Genomic DNA, 17,366 nt, shown 5'->3' with positions numbered 1-17,366 from the left:
GGAATAGAATACAATAATCTGGAATGGGGAAAAGAAAAAAATTACTTTCGAAGCGGTTTTAAACCGCACCTACAAAGGAAAATTTAAACCAATGGACATGGATGTTCCACCGGTTATAACCGCTTCTAAAGCCATCAATACAAGCGTTACTTTGGAGCGTTAGCCCACCGTCGCAGAAACAAAGCAACCACAGCGCTGGTTAATCGATTCTACAGGTATGGGAACACAAGCGGTTAATGACCGCTGCTGGTACATCCTATAGGAGCGGTTAGCAACCGCTTCGAATGAAGTTCTTAGGACCGGTTATTGCTGTTTCACCACCGGCTGTTGTTGCGGTACAATAGGTTCAAGGAGCGGATGAAATTGAGTCGGAAGGAGAACCGCTTCAAATAAATTTGCAGCGGTTGCGAAACGCTCCTGATGGTCACAAAAACCGGTCCTAAAACCTCTATTTTTTTGTAGTGTATAAAAAAAACTCGAGCATTAACAAGATAAACTGCTTCTTTCTACCTCAACAATCCCATTTGGATCAAGCATAACCAAGAAAACTAATCAAGCTAAAGAAACACCTTACATGCACTAGACCACACCTAAGCTCAGTTCAAACCTTTTAGTTATTTCTAACATTTATTGAAGAAATTTAGCTCCAGTTGAAAGGTTGCCAGATTAACTTATCAGATTTGGCTCAATCGGAATTATAATATCTAATAAAAATTTAGGTTGTTATACTGTCTCCATCATTTTTTAAAATTTTCCTAAAATATGACTGGTCAATTCATAAATACAGGACATGGTGAGTAAATGATCATAAGATAGAAAATGAATCCCCAAATACTAACTATTTAAGCTAGCATCAGACTTGATAAAGCTAGTGTGGGTACTGTACGTCTTCCCTGTCATCCAATCAAAAAAACCACAAGCTAACTGTGGGGAGAGACACAAAATAATTTGATAAATAAGCTAAAATGGGATGCATCATCTTGCAGTCAGGCTAGAACGTCACGAGGAAAATTTTCTTCATAGATGCGAGAACAGATTTGTAAAAGTAAATCATTCAATTACAATGAAACTGCACAAAGAATTTACAGCAATATTAAGAACATATCAAAATGTCCCGATCTTGAACGTTCTAGGGTATTGATTAAGAGCAGCGGGGGAAATGCAATTTGTTGACTTATGACTTTTTAGGCTCTGTTTTGACGTGTACTTGTAAAACGTTTTTGTAAAAGTGTTTTTAAAAAATATTTAAAAGTTTTTTTAAGAATAGATATATGTTTGTCAACTATTTTATACAAAGGTTTTTATAATTAAAAATGTGTTTGGATAACTATTTTAGAAAAATAATTTTAAAGTTAAAAAATAATTAAGAATGTGTTTGGATAACTATTTTATAAAATATTTTTAATATTAATTTTTAATCATTTTTTCTTCTTTTGTTTTGTAATGGAGAGATTTTATTTTATTATATGTTGGTGATCGATTTTATTTTTCGTTTTTTAATTTTTTCATTTAGTCCATAATTAAATTAAATATATAAAATATAATAAATACGAATTCTCATTTATAATGTAGCAACCAAAAAAAGATAACAAGTGCATTAAATGTATAAAACTTAAAACATACAAAATCTCATTTAAACTGTTGAAAGCCAAAAAAACATAATTTATAATAATAAAATTTTTGAATACACGTCAATCTTTCCTCCAAATTCGTACTCATGTTTTAGAATCTCGATCAAGAAACTTGATTCTCATTCAAGTGGATAAAACTAATGGTAGTTTAGCAAGCAGTACACATTATTAGTAGCTTTAACATTGCATACAAAGAGCAAGAAAATCGAGCAAAGGGAAGTCCTAAATCAAGAATATGAAATGTCAATTCCACTAAACACTCGCATGATACATCATATTCCCACAATATCCCATAACCACAATTTAGTAAACCCAGCATATTTTTGCCCTCAAATAATCAATTCAGAAATCTCAATCACTTCATCCACGAAGCAGTAGGCTCTTCAATACATGTTTTCTTGAAGTTAAATCTGCTAAGCTAATTGAGAGATTGGTAGCTAATTTAGTGGGAACCAACCAACTATCGTTCTTACTTTGAATATGCACTATCAATATCGTTAGTTCAGGATGAAGGCAGAAGTACCAAGAAAACATTTAGCAAACAGCATATCGGGGACTATCCCTCAGATTATTTCAAATTCAGAAAATATGAGAATTACATCCCATAATTATCACATATAAAACTGTTTTTTTCACGTCACAACATAACTACTAACAAAAAAAAAACTCGAGCATTACCAAGATAAAATACTTTTTTCCACCTCAACAATCCCATTTGGAATTTTGGATCAAGCATATTACCAAAAAAACTAATCAAGCTAAAAGAAACACCTTACATTCACTAGACCACACATAAGCTCAGTTCAAACCCTTTAGTTAATTTCTAATATTTCTTGAAGAGGGAAAAAAACAAATAATATAACATAAAACAGTAACTTTGGGATCCAACCCGAGTCCACGGTGATCTTGTTTTGAATATATAATATGCAACACAAGACAATAACTTTGGGATGACACTCCAAGCAAAAACAGATCAACATATCAACAAAAATAATGTTTGAATTTACTATAACATAAAAATGAAAATCAGTTTTCTTTCTACACTTTATTCCTCGTTTTTTCACATCCATTTTTATTCGATTCACTCAAAACTCTCATATGAAACACTAAATATAAAATCAATCATGATACAATTCAAAGCAAAAACATAAATTTTATATGACAACAAACAAATAATTCTTGATTCAATATACATAGTCAATTCATTAGCTTTGGATTGATTAACTCCATATGAAACTTGACACGCCAAGCCAGAAGTTCCATTTGTGCCAACCACAGCACTAGCACACATACAGATTGAATGAAATAAGGGATTACAAGGCACATAGATACCATACAATGCAAAGAATGTTACACGTTAGCATATGCAAAACACACGTAATTCAAAGCAATATAACCCAGATTAAATCCCTGTGGCTATGTTTGGTACGGATGATGGGAAAAATAATATATAGATTAGTAATGTGTTGTAATAAAAAATAAATAAAAAATGATAGTGAATAAAATATTTGATTTGATTGATAGATTATAGTTGATTTGATTTGATTTGATTGATAAAATTTTATATAAAAATGATAAATTACCATTTTATCCTTTTATTATTAAATAAAATATAAATATATATTATTTATAAGGGGTAATATAGTAATTTGAATTTAATGATTTGATTGATGTAAGATAAATAATTAATGATTTGATTGATGTAAAATTATAATTAAAAGATGGATAGATAATATGATGAAAAAAACGTAGGATTAGATAAGGTAAATTTATACATGGATTATTAATAATCCAACCAAACATAGCCTGTATGAATAAAGTCCTTTCTTGACGAGACATAAAATTTGTACTCCTATTTAGCTTTCTTTATAGCTTGTATTTTAATTATAAGACACGTTTCTATCATGAAATCAAAAGTTATACTTGAAATTGTAAACCATGGTCAATCATTGAAGGCACAACTATACAAAAATATTAAGCTGAAAAAGGAATTATACCAAAAATTAAGATGAAAAAGGTAAGGAACCTTGAAATGAAAGATCGGATTCCCTAGCCTTGCAATATTAAGCAAAATATATGCAAAAAAATCATATTCGTTTAATTTAAAAACATCCAAAATCAAACATTTGAGAAAATACATTTGATAGCGTTGTTGGGATCTCTGAAGATAAAGCCAGGAGACGAGAATCAAATTACCGATTCCATTCTTCTCCTTAGGTTTGGGCGATGGCGGCGGAATTTTTGGGATGAGAAGAAGCCAGAGAAAAAATTAGGGTTATGAGAAAGAAGATTCGAGAGAGTAATGACCCATTTACAATATGACCCGGTTCATGATCCGTTTGACACATTTTTTACCCGCGTTTTTTCAACAAATAGTAAGTAACTGATCATAAGCTAGAAAATCAATCCTCAAATACTAACTATTTAAGCTAGCATCAGACTTGATAAAGCTAGTGTGGGCACCGTATGTTTTTCCCAACATCTAATCAAAACAACCACAAGCTAACCATGGGGAGAGACACAAAATAATTTGATAAATAAACTAAAATGAGACGCATCATCTTGCAGACAGGCTAGAATGAAACGAGGAAAATTTTCTGCATAGATGCGAGAATAAATTTGTAAAAGTAAACCATCCAATTACAATGAAGTTGCGCAAAGAATTTACATCAATATTAAGAACAAATCGAAATAAGGGAAACCTACGTAAAACAAAGGTTTTTTTCAAACTATAACTAATTCTTTCGTGACTGACATCCAATAGAGGTCTTGATTCAAGGATTGCATATTGGTATTTAGGGTCTACCTCAAATTTGCAGACATCTCTATAGCCTCTATATTTTGATGCTTCAATTCTTGAACAATCAACTCGGGCAGTTTATTGAGAGATCCATATATACGAATAAGGATCTTTTCATTGTATACCAACTTTTTAAATACTGATTTGATGTTTTCTCTATTTTTGACCTGTCATCGAGTTTGGGGAGTGGACAATTGGTGACATCTCAAAAGATTGATACATAATTGACTTTTAATTGATCAGGTGCATGTGCCAGAATACTTCGAATGACCTTCATTCATATTGCAAAAAATTAAATAAAAAAACAATCATAAATAAGTAACAGAATGGTAAGATTTATAGAATACATAAATAAAAAAATTAATCAATGAAAGCAAATAAGCTACACGTGTTGATCGACTCATATTAAGATAACTACAACAAAAATAACCGACTCCATGCATGAACAAAAATCTACAATTCAAGCAATTCAACTTCTATTCAACGTCAACAATACATGTACTCCATTTCAATTCTCATCAATAATTTCCATCAATAAGGCTATTGGAGAAAACCCATCTTTATGACCAGAAGTAGACAATGCAATTGAAATGTCTGCAAATTTCATTAATTTACCAATAATCACTCTGCATCTTCACACAATGATCAACAATAAAACTAGTGATGGAGTCGAGAAATTAGCAAAAGCAACATAATGAATGTTGTTGCTGAATCATATGTATGTAACACAACCAAATTATTCTTTTGTCTTGAAGGTGAACAAACGCAACCACTAATGGATTAAGGCTTCCAATCTAAGGCAAATAACCAATAGATAAACACAATCATTCCACATTTCAGAATTTATTGATTTTTTTTACAATTTTTGTACACAAAGATCGTTCATACCCATTGATTAAGAAGAAAACTATAGAAAAAAAATCACAATTTTGAACCACAAATTTTGAACGGAACCATCAATATTTTTGTAGGCAAAAACTAGTAGATTTAAAAAATGTATACATTAAGTTAACATTTGAAATATTCTCCAACATATATGCAAAAAGAATCATATTCATTTAATTTAAAAACATAAAAATCAAACATTTGGACAGATACATTTGATAGCATTTTTGGGATCTCTGAAGATAAAGTCAGGAGTCGAGAATCAATTTACCGATTCCATTATTCTTGTAGTAGCCCAGTTCCATTTTACAAGATTAAGTGATTTTAAACATGTTAGAAAATGACATATAATTTTAAAAATGTCAAAACATGTTTAAGGAGTCCTTATTTGGTTAAAATAAGTGGAAAATCAGATCCAAAACATCCAAAAATGGTGGGGTAGGTCCCGGGGGTCCCGGAGGACCAAAACCAGTTCGAAAGCATGAGAAACAGTTCGAAGCTACCGGGCAGATCAGAGCTTCCGATCCGAGAACGGAGCTTCCGATCTCAACCAAAACAGGTGTCAAGGAGATTGAAACACGTGGCCAGATGCTATAGATCGGAGCTTTCGATCCTGCGATCGGAGCTTCCGATCTCGGCCGTCCAAAACGTGGCAAACATGCACCGATCGGAGCTTCCGATCGTGGCCTATAAATAGGGGTCCGAATCCCTCATTTTTAAGTGCAATTTTCCCTCTCCTCTCCCGGTAATCGCTCTATTTAAGGGCTTCGGGACTTTTTCTTTAAGAGTTGGAATAGGAAATAGTTTATTTTATAGCGGACAATGTCCGCAGTAGCAGCTAGGCGGCGGAGCTCTGGCGAGGTGTCTAGGAGTCGTAGCTAGGCTATGCCCAGGCTCTGGGGCATGCGACATCAGCGGGCTGACGACGGATGAAGGTATGGCTTTGGTTCCCTATAGTAAATAGGGAGTAGGCTATAGTTTAATTAAGGCTTTTAGAGCCTAGTAGGTAATGTTTGGCATGCTAGGTAATGCATGGTTATTTATGCTGTAGTGCTGCATGGTAGGCTTGGACCTAGAAGGGGAGCTTCTAGGATCTGCCTTAGTAAGATACGGAAGTATTATTCGAGATATCCAGATTAAGTATGCATGTATTATGTGTTTGCATGGATTATGTGATTGCATATTTTATATGCCTTTATATACAACATGTCATGACTGTATGTTGCATACATGAGCATATTGAGCTTTTACCTTAGAGGTATCCTGTAGTAGGGCGCTCACCCTACGAGTTTGTGGATGGTTGGATACGTAAGTCTTGTGTCAGGTCACCTTTATGGTTGGACACATGTACTAGTATCAGGTCACCATTATCCATTGGGTATATGAGTCACCTCCTGATGCGACGGCGCAGCGTGCTATATACCCTGGGCCCGGTCTATGAGCTTGTTTCTTGACTTGAGAGTCTTGGTACCCAGTTCACTTGCATACATGCACACATAACATCGTATACTCATACTCTCGTACTGAGCATGTTAGGCTCACTTCCGGTTATTTTCTGTTGGCTGGATACACTATTCCATGGGGCAGATGCAGGTAGTTCTCCCGGAGACAGGAAGGTTAAGTGGTGACCAAGGCTGGATAGCGGGGTTGACCACTAGGTTTTGCTTACCTGGTATTTGACTTACTTTAATTCCGCAGTTTCTCTGATTAAGATTATTTTATTAATTAATTGCATGCTTAAGTTCTAATTAGTAAGTGATCACGGTGTGGATCACTACATTTATGGTATCAGAGCATGCAATAAGATTCTTTGGGACATAGTATTGATTTTGGGTTATCCTTTGTAGGATTACAAGTTGGATTCAATAACGATAGCAGTATCAGGAATTGGAATAACAGGATGTCTAGGATTTTCCAAGATCGTCATTGCCAAGGTTGGCAGCGAAGGATCGTATTATGTGGATCCCAGCAAGATGGAGCTGGAAGAGAAGATCCAGTTTTCAATGCCAGGCACTTCTCCAGGTTGAACGGAATGTGTGACATGTAGTCATCCATTCTAAGTCGACCAAGGAAGCCACCCCGGAAGACTCTTCACTAGTAGTTGGAGAGATTGACGGGAAAATCTTGTCTCATCTACCAGATAAGGAACCCAACAATATTGGAAGGATCCGGTAGATTAGCAAGATTTTATTCTTTGAGATCTTGTGAGGTAGAAGTTCTGCTGACATGAGTAGCAGACGGGAAACTTCACATTCAAGATCAGTAGACGGAATGAAAGACTTCCGCATGAATTTAAATACTGTATTTGATTGTAAATAGTATTTCAGTTGTAATCAGATGTATTAAAGATTTCAGTATTTGATGTACTCAATTATTGTTGTATTGTACATCTTTCAGTGTAATCTTTTGATTAAGTTATGTATTACATGGGATTGTAATAAAGATTGTATTAGACCTGGATTTGTGGTTCAAGTGTTGTAATCTTTGAGATTAACTTGGTTATTTTGAATAAAAGACTGATCATTGTTTTAAATGAGTACTTGGGAATTTTGCATGTTTTCAATGAATAGTTCTAGATGTTTTACCTAGAATATTCTTTTAAGCCAAGTGTTTGTCAGGGATGATGTGACTCATCAAGACGCATGAATGTTTGTTCTAGACGTATTTTCTTAGAACAGTTGGCTGCTTTGATCCTTTTAGGTTGTTACCTAGTGATGATGGATTTTCATCAGGATGACAGATTAACTAATACCAAGAGTTGTGGATTGTGACCAGTACTAGACATGAGGGGGCGCCACCCTTAGTCGGTTATTCCTCTGGAAGTTTCTATACTTCGGAGATTGTTTGGAGGCCTTGGTGCTCCAGGGACTATATAGGGAAGGCTACTCAGTTTAGAAATTTGGCAACAGTCACAACAGGGTATGACTTTGGATAGGACAGATACCAGGTGTGGTATCAAGGTTTAGTTATCGTTTATTTGAGATAAAGATGTTCCGTTGTCAGAACAGTCTTGGAATGGATTTTTCCTTGACAATTAATTGTTCTGAGTAGATAAGTTTTTGATCTTGATTTGTGATATCGGGATTTAATCCAGGAGATTAGTTGAATTGATATTCAATAGGATTTAATTATCAGATGCTTGCAGACTCGGGATTTGAGTCGTGCCTCTACAGAGAATTTTCCTTGACCAATGATTTTGGTCCAGAAAGGAATGATTGCATAATATCAGAGACTCAGGGATGAGTTATGCCAGGGTGCTCTTGACTGTCAGGTTTCGAGATGGTATAGTAAGTGCGACCTTATGTCGGTGTACTCTGGAAGGATTCTTTTGTTCCAGTTTGGCATTATAGGAAGACTTACCTCAGTCTCATTGTTTGTATAGTCATAACAATGGATATAACTATCAGGAGAATATTCAGGATTTATTTGAGTCTTCTGGAGTTATACTTGGTACTGGATTAGTTCCAAGGGATTTGAGTTATCATCTGACTTCATCAAAGATACAGACTTTCGTTTCCGTGGACAGAATAGTCTTGGAAAGGATTCCTTGACAAGTGAATATTCTGGACGGGTAGTTCTCGCACGTGATACTGGGGGAGAACCAGGAGGTTTTACCAGTATTGTCTGATTCTATCAGAGGTATTTTAGTGATCAGGATCTTGATTACGAGATGAACAGGAAATTCTAAGTGATGAGTTTACTTAGGTAAATTTTCCTGTAAGAATTGGAATTCGATCGATGGATTGTCAAGCAAAGAAGAATTTTATCAGGGCACTGTGATGACTTATACTAGGAGACGTGAACTGTGATCAACGATAGACATGGGAGAGTATATTTTCATTGATATTCTGGAAGTCTTTTGTACTTCAGGAAAGGATGGAAAATTTACTCAGTCTAGAGATCATTGCAACAATTACGTTAAAAATATAGTTTGGTGTCAGTTTGATAACCTTGAAAAGATACTCGATTCTATTGACAGATGTCATGAGCCTGCTAAGTTACAGCATGGATTCATCAGTATGAGAATTCACTTGGTTAGTGAAAGCTGGGCACTTAGGTGTTCATGTATGTTTTGAAATGGTCAGTTAAATTGGTGCAAGTTTGGTGCCAATGACTATTTGCAACTATTTGTCTGAGGTAGATACAGATGTTATAACCCCGTGACGGAGGAGCTAAATATTCTTTTGCATAAAGAACGATTGGAATTATTCAATTTTTGGTAGACTGATAAGATGAGTATAGTACTCAGGTATTCAGTTCTCAGGAATGATTTGAAGTAATTCTCGGACTTCAGTGACAGAAATTGATCTAGCAAGCATTTGAATTTTAATGAATACTAACAGGATATCATAAAGTTTTTAGACATGGAAAAATGATAGCAGCTGAGATCTAAGGTTATCAGATTCAGCAGGATTGATATCACCAATTTTTCCCGGGATGTCTATTGGATGCGTTAGGTCATTTATAATTCTGATTCAATGAGATTGAATCAGGGGTTAGCTAGATTGTTTTGGTTTAAGGATTTGCCATAGAATGATGAAACAGTTTTGTTCATCTAATAAAGTAAGTTAGAATTCAGCAAGAAATTGTTATCCGTGGCAGGATAATCAGTATTCTCATTTTCAGATGTTATCTCAAGTTATGAGATAGATGTCATTATATTAGTACTAGATATTGTACTAATCAACTTTTGAGTCAAAAATAATATTTGTATTGATATTTCCAAGAAGAGAACCTGAGGGATTGAAGAAATCAAGAATTGTGGACAACGACGTTGTCACAGGTGTTATGACAAGTGTTAGTCATAAAGTATGAGAATCCTTTCGGTGTACAAAGATTTGCATATGATGGAAAGGAATGAAAAAGAGTGTGTATCTTTATGTTTCTAGATGTTTGATGTGTCCGCAGGTCAAGGTAGAGCACCGATAACTTGGAGGATTGCTTCAAAGTTTATTCATTCCTGAGTGGAAATGGGAGTTGATCATGATGGACTTCGTGACCCATTTACCTGTGAGCTCGAGGAATTGTGATGCTATCTGGGTTGTGGTGGACCGACTCACCAAGTTAGTACATTTTATTCCTTATAACCAGGACTACAGTTTTGATAGGATGTCACGGTTGTACATCCAGGAGATTGTTCGATTGCACGGAGTGCCTGTGAGCATCGTCAGCGATCGAGATCCCAGGTTTACTTCCAGGTTCTGGGGGAGTCTTCAGCGCGCTATGGGTACTACTCTTAGTTTGAGTACAACATATCACCCAGATACTGATGAGCAGTCAGAGCGCACGATTCGTACTCTTGAAGACATGTTGCGAGCATGTTTTATGGATTTTGGTCCAACATGGCAAGATCAGTTGCCATTGATTGAGTTCGCGCACAACAACAGTTACCATCGCAGTATTGGGATGGCTCCGTTTGAAGCGTTGTACGGACGACGATGTCGTACTCCACTGTTCTGGGAGGAAGTGGGGGAGCGACAAGTTGAGGGACCAGAGTTAGTCCAGCAGGCTGTTGATATTATTGGACAGATCAAGAAGAGAATTAAGGTTGCGCAGGATCGACAAGCTAGTTATGCGAATGTCAAGCGCAGACCTTTATAGTTTGAGGTGGGTGAGAAAGTATTCCTGAAAGTCTCACGATTTCGCAGGATTTTTGAGATTTGGTTAAGCTATCTCCTAGGTTTATTGGTCCATTTGAAATATTGGAAAGTGTTGGAGATCTGGTTTACAGGTTGGCTTTACCCCCGAATTTTTCTAAGTATCCACGATGTGTTCCATGTTTCACTGTTACGACGGTATATGGCGGATGAGTCTCATATCTTACAGCCATCTGAGGTACAGTTGGACTCGAATTTGACATATGTGGAGAGACCTTTGCGTATCATAGGTCACAAGGAAAAGGTTTTACACAACAAGACCATTCTTCTTGTTCTAGTTCAGTGGCAGCGCCGAGGCACTAAGGAGGCCACTTGGGAACTTGAGAGTTGTATGCGTACAGATTATCCAGAGCGATTTTGAATTGTTGTATTTTCAGGTTGTAACTTGTAAAATGAATCAGTTTGAATAAAAGATGTTTATTCAATATTTTACTGCATTCAGTACTTAAGATTGTTCGAGGAGGAAATATCTTAAGTAGGGGGAGAATGTAGTAGCCCGATTCCATTTTACAAGATTAAGTGATTTTAAACATGTTAGAAAATGACATATAATTTTAAAAGTGTCAAAACATGTTTAAGGAGTCTGTATTTGGTTAAAATAAGTGAAAAATCAGATCCGGAACGTTCGAAAATGGTGGGGTAGGTCCTGGGGGTCCCAGAGGACCAAAACCAGTTCGGAAGCATGAGAAACAGTTCGGAGCTACCGGGCAGATTGGAGCTTCCGATCCGAGATAGGAGCTTTCGATCTGAGAACGGAGCTTCCGATCTCAACCAGAAACAGGTGTCAAGGTGATTGAAACACGTGGCCAGATGCAGAAGATCGGAGCTTCCGATCCTGCGATCAGTGCTTCCGATCTCGGCCGTCCAAAACGTGGCAAACATGCACCGATCGGAGCTTCCGATCGTGGCCTATAAATAGGGGTCTGAATCCCTCATTTTTAAGTGCAATTTTCCCTCTCCTCTCCCGGTAATCGCTCTATTTAAGGGCTTCGGGACTTTTTCTTTAAGAGTTGGAGTAGGAAATAGTTTATTTTATAGCGGACAGTGTCCGCAGTAGCAGCCAGGCGGCGGAGCTCTGGCGAGGCATCTAGGAGTCGTAGCTAGGCTATGTCCAGGCTCTGGGGCATGCGACATCAGCGGGCTGACGACGGACGAAGGTATGGCTTTGGTTTCCTATAGTAAATAGGAAGTAGACTATAGTTTAATTAAGGCTTTTAGAGCCTAGTAGGTGATGTTTTGCATGCTAGGTAATGCATGGTTATTTATGTTGTAGTGCTACATGGTAGGCTTGGACCTAGAGGGGGAGCTTCTAGGATCTGCCTTAGTAAGGTACAGAAGTATTATTCAAGATATCCAGATTGAGTATGCATGTATTATGTGTTTGCATGGATTATGTTATTGCATGTTTTATATGCCTTTATATACAGCATGTCATGACTGTATGTTGCATACATGAGCATATTGAGTTTTTACCTTAGAGGTATCCTGTAGTAGGGCACTCACCCTACGAGTTTGTGGATGGTTGGATACGTAAGTCTTGTGTCAGGTCACCTTTATGGTTGGACACATGTACTAGTATTAGGTCACCATTATCTACTGGGTATATGAACCACCTCCTAATGCGACGGCGCAGCGTGCTATATACCCTGGGCCCGGTCTATGAGCTTGTTTCTTGACTTGAGAGTCTTGGTACCCAGTTCACTTGCATACATGCACACATAACACCGTATACTCATACTCTCGTACTGAGCATGTTAGGCTCACTTTCGGTTGTTTTCTGTTGGCTGGATGCCCTATTCCATGGGGCAGATGCAGGTAGTTCTCCCGGAGACAGAGAGGTTAGGTGGTGACCAAGGCTGGATAGCGGGGTTGACCACTAGGTTTTGCTTACCTGGTATTTGACTTACTTTAATTCCGCAGTTTCTCTGATTAAGATTATTTTATTAATTAATTGCATGCTTAAGTTCTAATTAGTAGGTGATTACGGTGCGGGTCACTACAATTCTCCTTAGGTTTGGGCGAGTATTAACCCATTTACAATATGACCCGGTTCATGATCCGTTAGACCCATTTTTGACCCCCGTTTTTCAAAAAAATAGTGAATAACTTATCATAATCTAGAAAATCAATCCTCAAATATTGACTATTTAAACTAGCATCAGACTTGGTAAAGCTAGTGTGGGCACTGTATGTCTTCCCCATCATCCAATCAAAACAACCACAAGCTAATTGTGGGGAGACACCAAATAATTTGATAACTAAGCTAAAATGAGATTCATCATCTTGCAGTCAGGCTAGAACGAAAAGAGAAAAATTTTCTGTATTGATGCAAAAATAAATTTGTAAAAGTAAACCATCCAATTACAATGAAGCTGAGCAGAGAATTTACATCAATATTAAGAACAAATCAAAAGGAGGGAGACCTATGTAAATTCTTTCGTGACTGACATCCAATAGAGGTGTTGATTCAATGATTGCATGTTGTATTTAGGGTTTATTTCAAATTTTCAGCCCTATAACTAACTCTCTTTAAGAAAAATAGGTCACAAAATCAAAATCAAAAAATCAAAATACGAAAAAATCTATGTCATGTCACGCTAGACAAAATGTAGCAATGATTCCCCCGTTCGCCAAATGAAGTAAAAGTGAAGGACCAATCAAATTAGGAATTTATATTAACAATCACCCGATGATACCTTGAGCTTTGTAGAAGGGCAAAGATTTGTTTTCGGCCCTCTCTAGTACATGCAGCTCTATTTTTTCCGATTATCTCCACCAGTCATGCTGCTCTATTGAGAAGCATAAATTTAGTATCTTCATACCATATAACGTTTATTATCATGTTCCACTGACCACAAATCAAGGGGTGCCAAATAGTTTTAATAATCCAGTAAACTAGATTACACACAGAACCATCAAACTTCAAAATCTCCCATGTTAAATGTAATCATTCAAATGGTTTCAAGTTTCAAAAAAAGAAAAAATTTAACTTGTAAACTGAAAGAAGACATAAGAATTACATTAACTAAAATCAAACACTAAGGAAGAAAAGTTGATAAAATTTTCCTGACAAAACCTATTCATTTCTATGAATCTTAAACTAGATGATATTCTTACATCCACACAAAAAATCGGGAAAATACAATGTTGTATACGATGAGCAAACAAGGCAACAACTTTCCGGTTTCAAATCCGGATACACCAATATAATGTTAATTTTGTTAAATTTGAGTTTGTTTAATAAGCTTGCATGTTTCTCGTCCTTCACAAATAAACAATATGTTGCTGGATCTTTTTGCCTCATCTTCCAATTTAACATATCCACATGAATCCTTCCGCAAAAGGCATCTAACACAAAAAAATTTGATATTATAATAAATACTAGCAATAAATAGTGCCAAACACCAATATTTGACAACAAACGCAAAGTAATTCAGCTTTTACATGAAATATAAAATATCTGCTCACCTGCAGACATCTCTATAGGCTCTATATTTTGATGCTTCAATTCCTGAACAATCAACTCAGGTACTTGATTGAGAGGTACATATACACGAATAAAAATCTTTTCATTTTATCCCAACTTTTTAAATACTGATTTAGGGATGACAATTTTTTCCGCGGGTTCGAAATCCGCGAAAAAAACCCAAAATGGGACGGATTTGGGGGAGTATTTTGGGTATGGGTTCGGGAACTTTTAAAAATCCTCAAAATATATTGGGGCGGGTATGGGGATGCTATCCCAATCCCCGAATCCACCCCAATAATAATAATAATAATAATAATATAGTATACAAATATTTTAATTATCAAATGTTATTAAATCTAAAATATAATAAAAAATTAAAATTAAAAATATTATTATTATTATCATTTGGTTTATAAATATTTTTATACATTATACATAATATCCGTTTATGATAACATAATTTTTTATAACATAAAAATATTATTTGAATCTCATTCATATTGCGTACACATATAAACTATTAATATTAGTCTATATATATATATATTATTTATTTTGATAAATTTAGAAACAATATATAATCTTAATAAATTTTTGATACATAGTATTTTCTTTAAAATAATAATTTTCATTGATAGTGATGACATCCCAAAAATTCCTTCGTCATCTTTGTGAATCTTCCGATCGTCCTTGCCTGAAAATCATGAATAAATCGGTTAGGGGGCGCCAGGATTTCTCCCGGCGTGACCCCTCCGATGCCTAAGTCAGGCAGAGAAACATGGGAGAAAAGATAGAGGAAAACATGGGAAACATCATGGGGAAGAAAGTGTCTCTTCCCACGTTGCCCGTAATCAAGAAGAGAACAGTCTATATAATAAAAACTTCCCTGTCCTTTAGATAGTTGAGAACGTGTGTTCATGTCAGACGTGTAGTCCCTAGTGTAAGCCCATAACTCAAAGGGCACGGCCCATGATCTGATTGGATGCGGCCCATGATCACATAATACTGACAAGTCCAAGCCCGAATGTAGATAGTAAATATTTGTGAGGCCCATATCCAATAATAATTACAAACACCAATTACCACCAATAATCTGTCTCATGGTCACAAATCCCGATCTAAGTTCATGCGAAAAATAAATATATCCCGAGATATGAGACGATATCTCGGGATATATCCCATAACATCACTACACCTCCCTTAAGAAGTCGGGCTAGAGTCACCACTCGCTGTCCCGATTTGTTCACTTCATCCATGAACTTAGACAAGAATGCGCCAATCACCTCCTGAAGTCGAATCGATCAGTCAGGTAAGAAGATTCCATGCATGCAAGGCCGAGAGAATGGCCATGTACTTGTGTTGGACGAGGGGTCGAAATAATATAATAACTGTTGAAGAACATAAAATCCTCGGGTTTGACTCGATATAGTCATTGGTGAGTAAATGATCCAATAATCTCCCATGCCAAGTCAATAGACTTGTAGTGCCGAATGCATCGGGCTTTGGTAGGTGCCGGGGCATGGAACCTCCCGGGCTTTGTAGGGTGCCAAGGCTTAGAATACCTTGGGCTTCAAATAGGTGCCGGGGCATGGACCTCCCGGGATTTGTAGAGTGCCAAGGCTTAGAATACCTTGGGCTTTAGATAAGTGCCGAGGCATGGAACCTCCCGGGCTTTGTAGAGTGCCAAGGCTTAGAATACCTTGGGCTTTAGATAGGTGCCGGGGCATGGAATCTCCCGTGCTTATAGAGTGCCAAGGGCTTATATATGCCTTGGGCTTGAATGGGTGTCGGGGCGTGGAACCTCCCGGGCTTATATAATGCCAAGGGCTTATATATGCCTTGGGCTTGAATGAGTGCCGGGGCCTAGAACCTCCCGGGCTTATATAATGCCAAGGGCTTATATATGCCTTGGGCTTGAATGGGTGCCGGGGCCTGGAACCTTTCGGGCATATATAGTGCCAAGGGCTTATATATGCCTTGGTCTTGAATGGATGCCGGGGCCTGGAACCTCCCGAACTTTGGATGCCATGACGTATACAGTGTCATGGGATTTTCTGGACTGCCATGGCGGAGATATTGCCATGGGCTTTTCTGGACTGCCATGGCGGAGATATTGCCAAGGGCTTTTAAATGAGTGTCCGGGCCTTGAAACTCCGGGACTTTAAAATACAGATGTCATGGCCTTACTGCTAGATTGCATGCCCGATAAATAGATCCTGGCTGGGCTTACTGCTAGATTGCATGCCCGATAAATAAATCCTGGCGGGTCTTACTGCTAGATTGCATGCCCGAAAAATAAATCCTGGCGGGGCTTACTGCTAGATCGCATGCCCGAGAAATATATCCTGGAGGGACTTACTGCTAGATTGCATGCCCGAGTAATAAATTCTGGCGGGGCTTACTGCTAGATTGCACGCCCGAGAAACATATCCTGGCGGGGCTTACTGCTAGATCGCATGCCCGAGCTCGGTGTGACTGCAAAAATCATAAGACCGAGGAAGAAATAATCCAAGATAATAATATCTCATAATTTGAATGCATTATGTAGGATGCCAAATCTTGAAAATAATTCCGAGTCCATAGATTTCGGCTTATGAATGCAAAATATAACAAATAAAATACCCTTAGCCTGTGAGACTCATCACAACCACATAAAACATTGCCCTTTTCCGACAATTTTCAAATAAATGTTTACACCATGCCTCGTGCGCAATAGACTTTTAGCAAAGTACTGCCCATCATTTCAATATTCATCCAAATTAAGTTAGTGGATCGAAGTGACAAGGCACTAATTAATTAATCCATGCATTGCCTGATCCAATCCCATGAGGGTGCTTTTAGGGAGTGAACGGTGCAGTCCCGCGCATACATTCATGCAACAAATAAAATAAAATTAAGACTTATCCCTTATCATAGGCGAGTGG

The sequence above is a fragment of the Henckelia pumila genome, chromosome 3, assembly GCF_033568475.1.
Source record: "Henckelia pumila isolate YLH828 chromosome 3, ASM3356847v2, whole genome shotgun sequence".
Classification (NCBI taxonomy): domain Eukaryota; kingdom Viridiplantae; phylum Streptophyta; class Magnoliopsida; order Lamiales; family Gesneriaceae; genus Henckelia; species Henckelia pumila.
The sequence above is the reverse complement of the archived record's forward strand: the minus strand, read 5'-3'. Positions refer to the sequence as shown.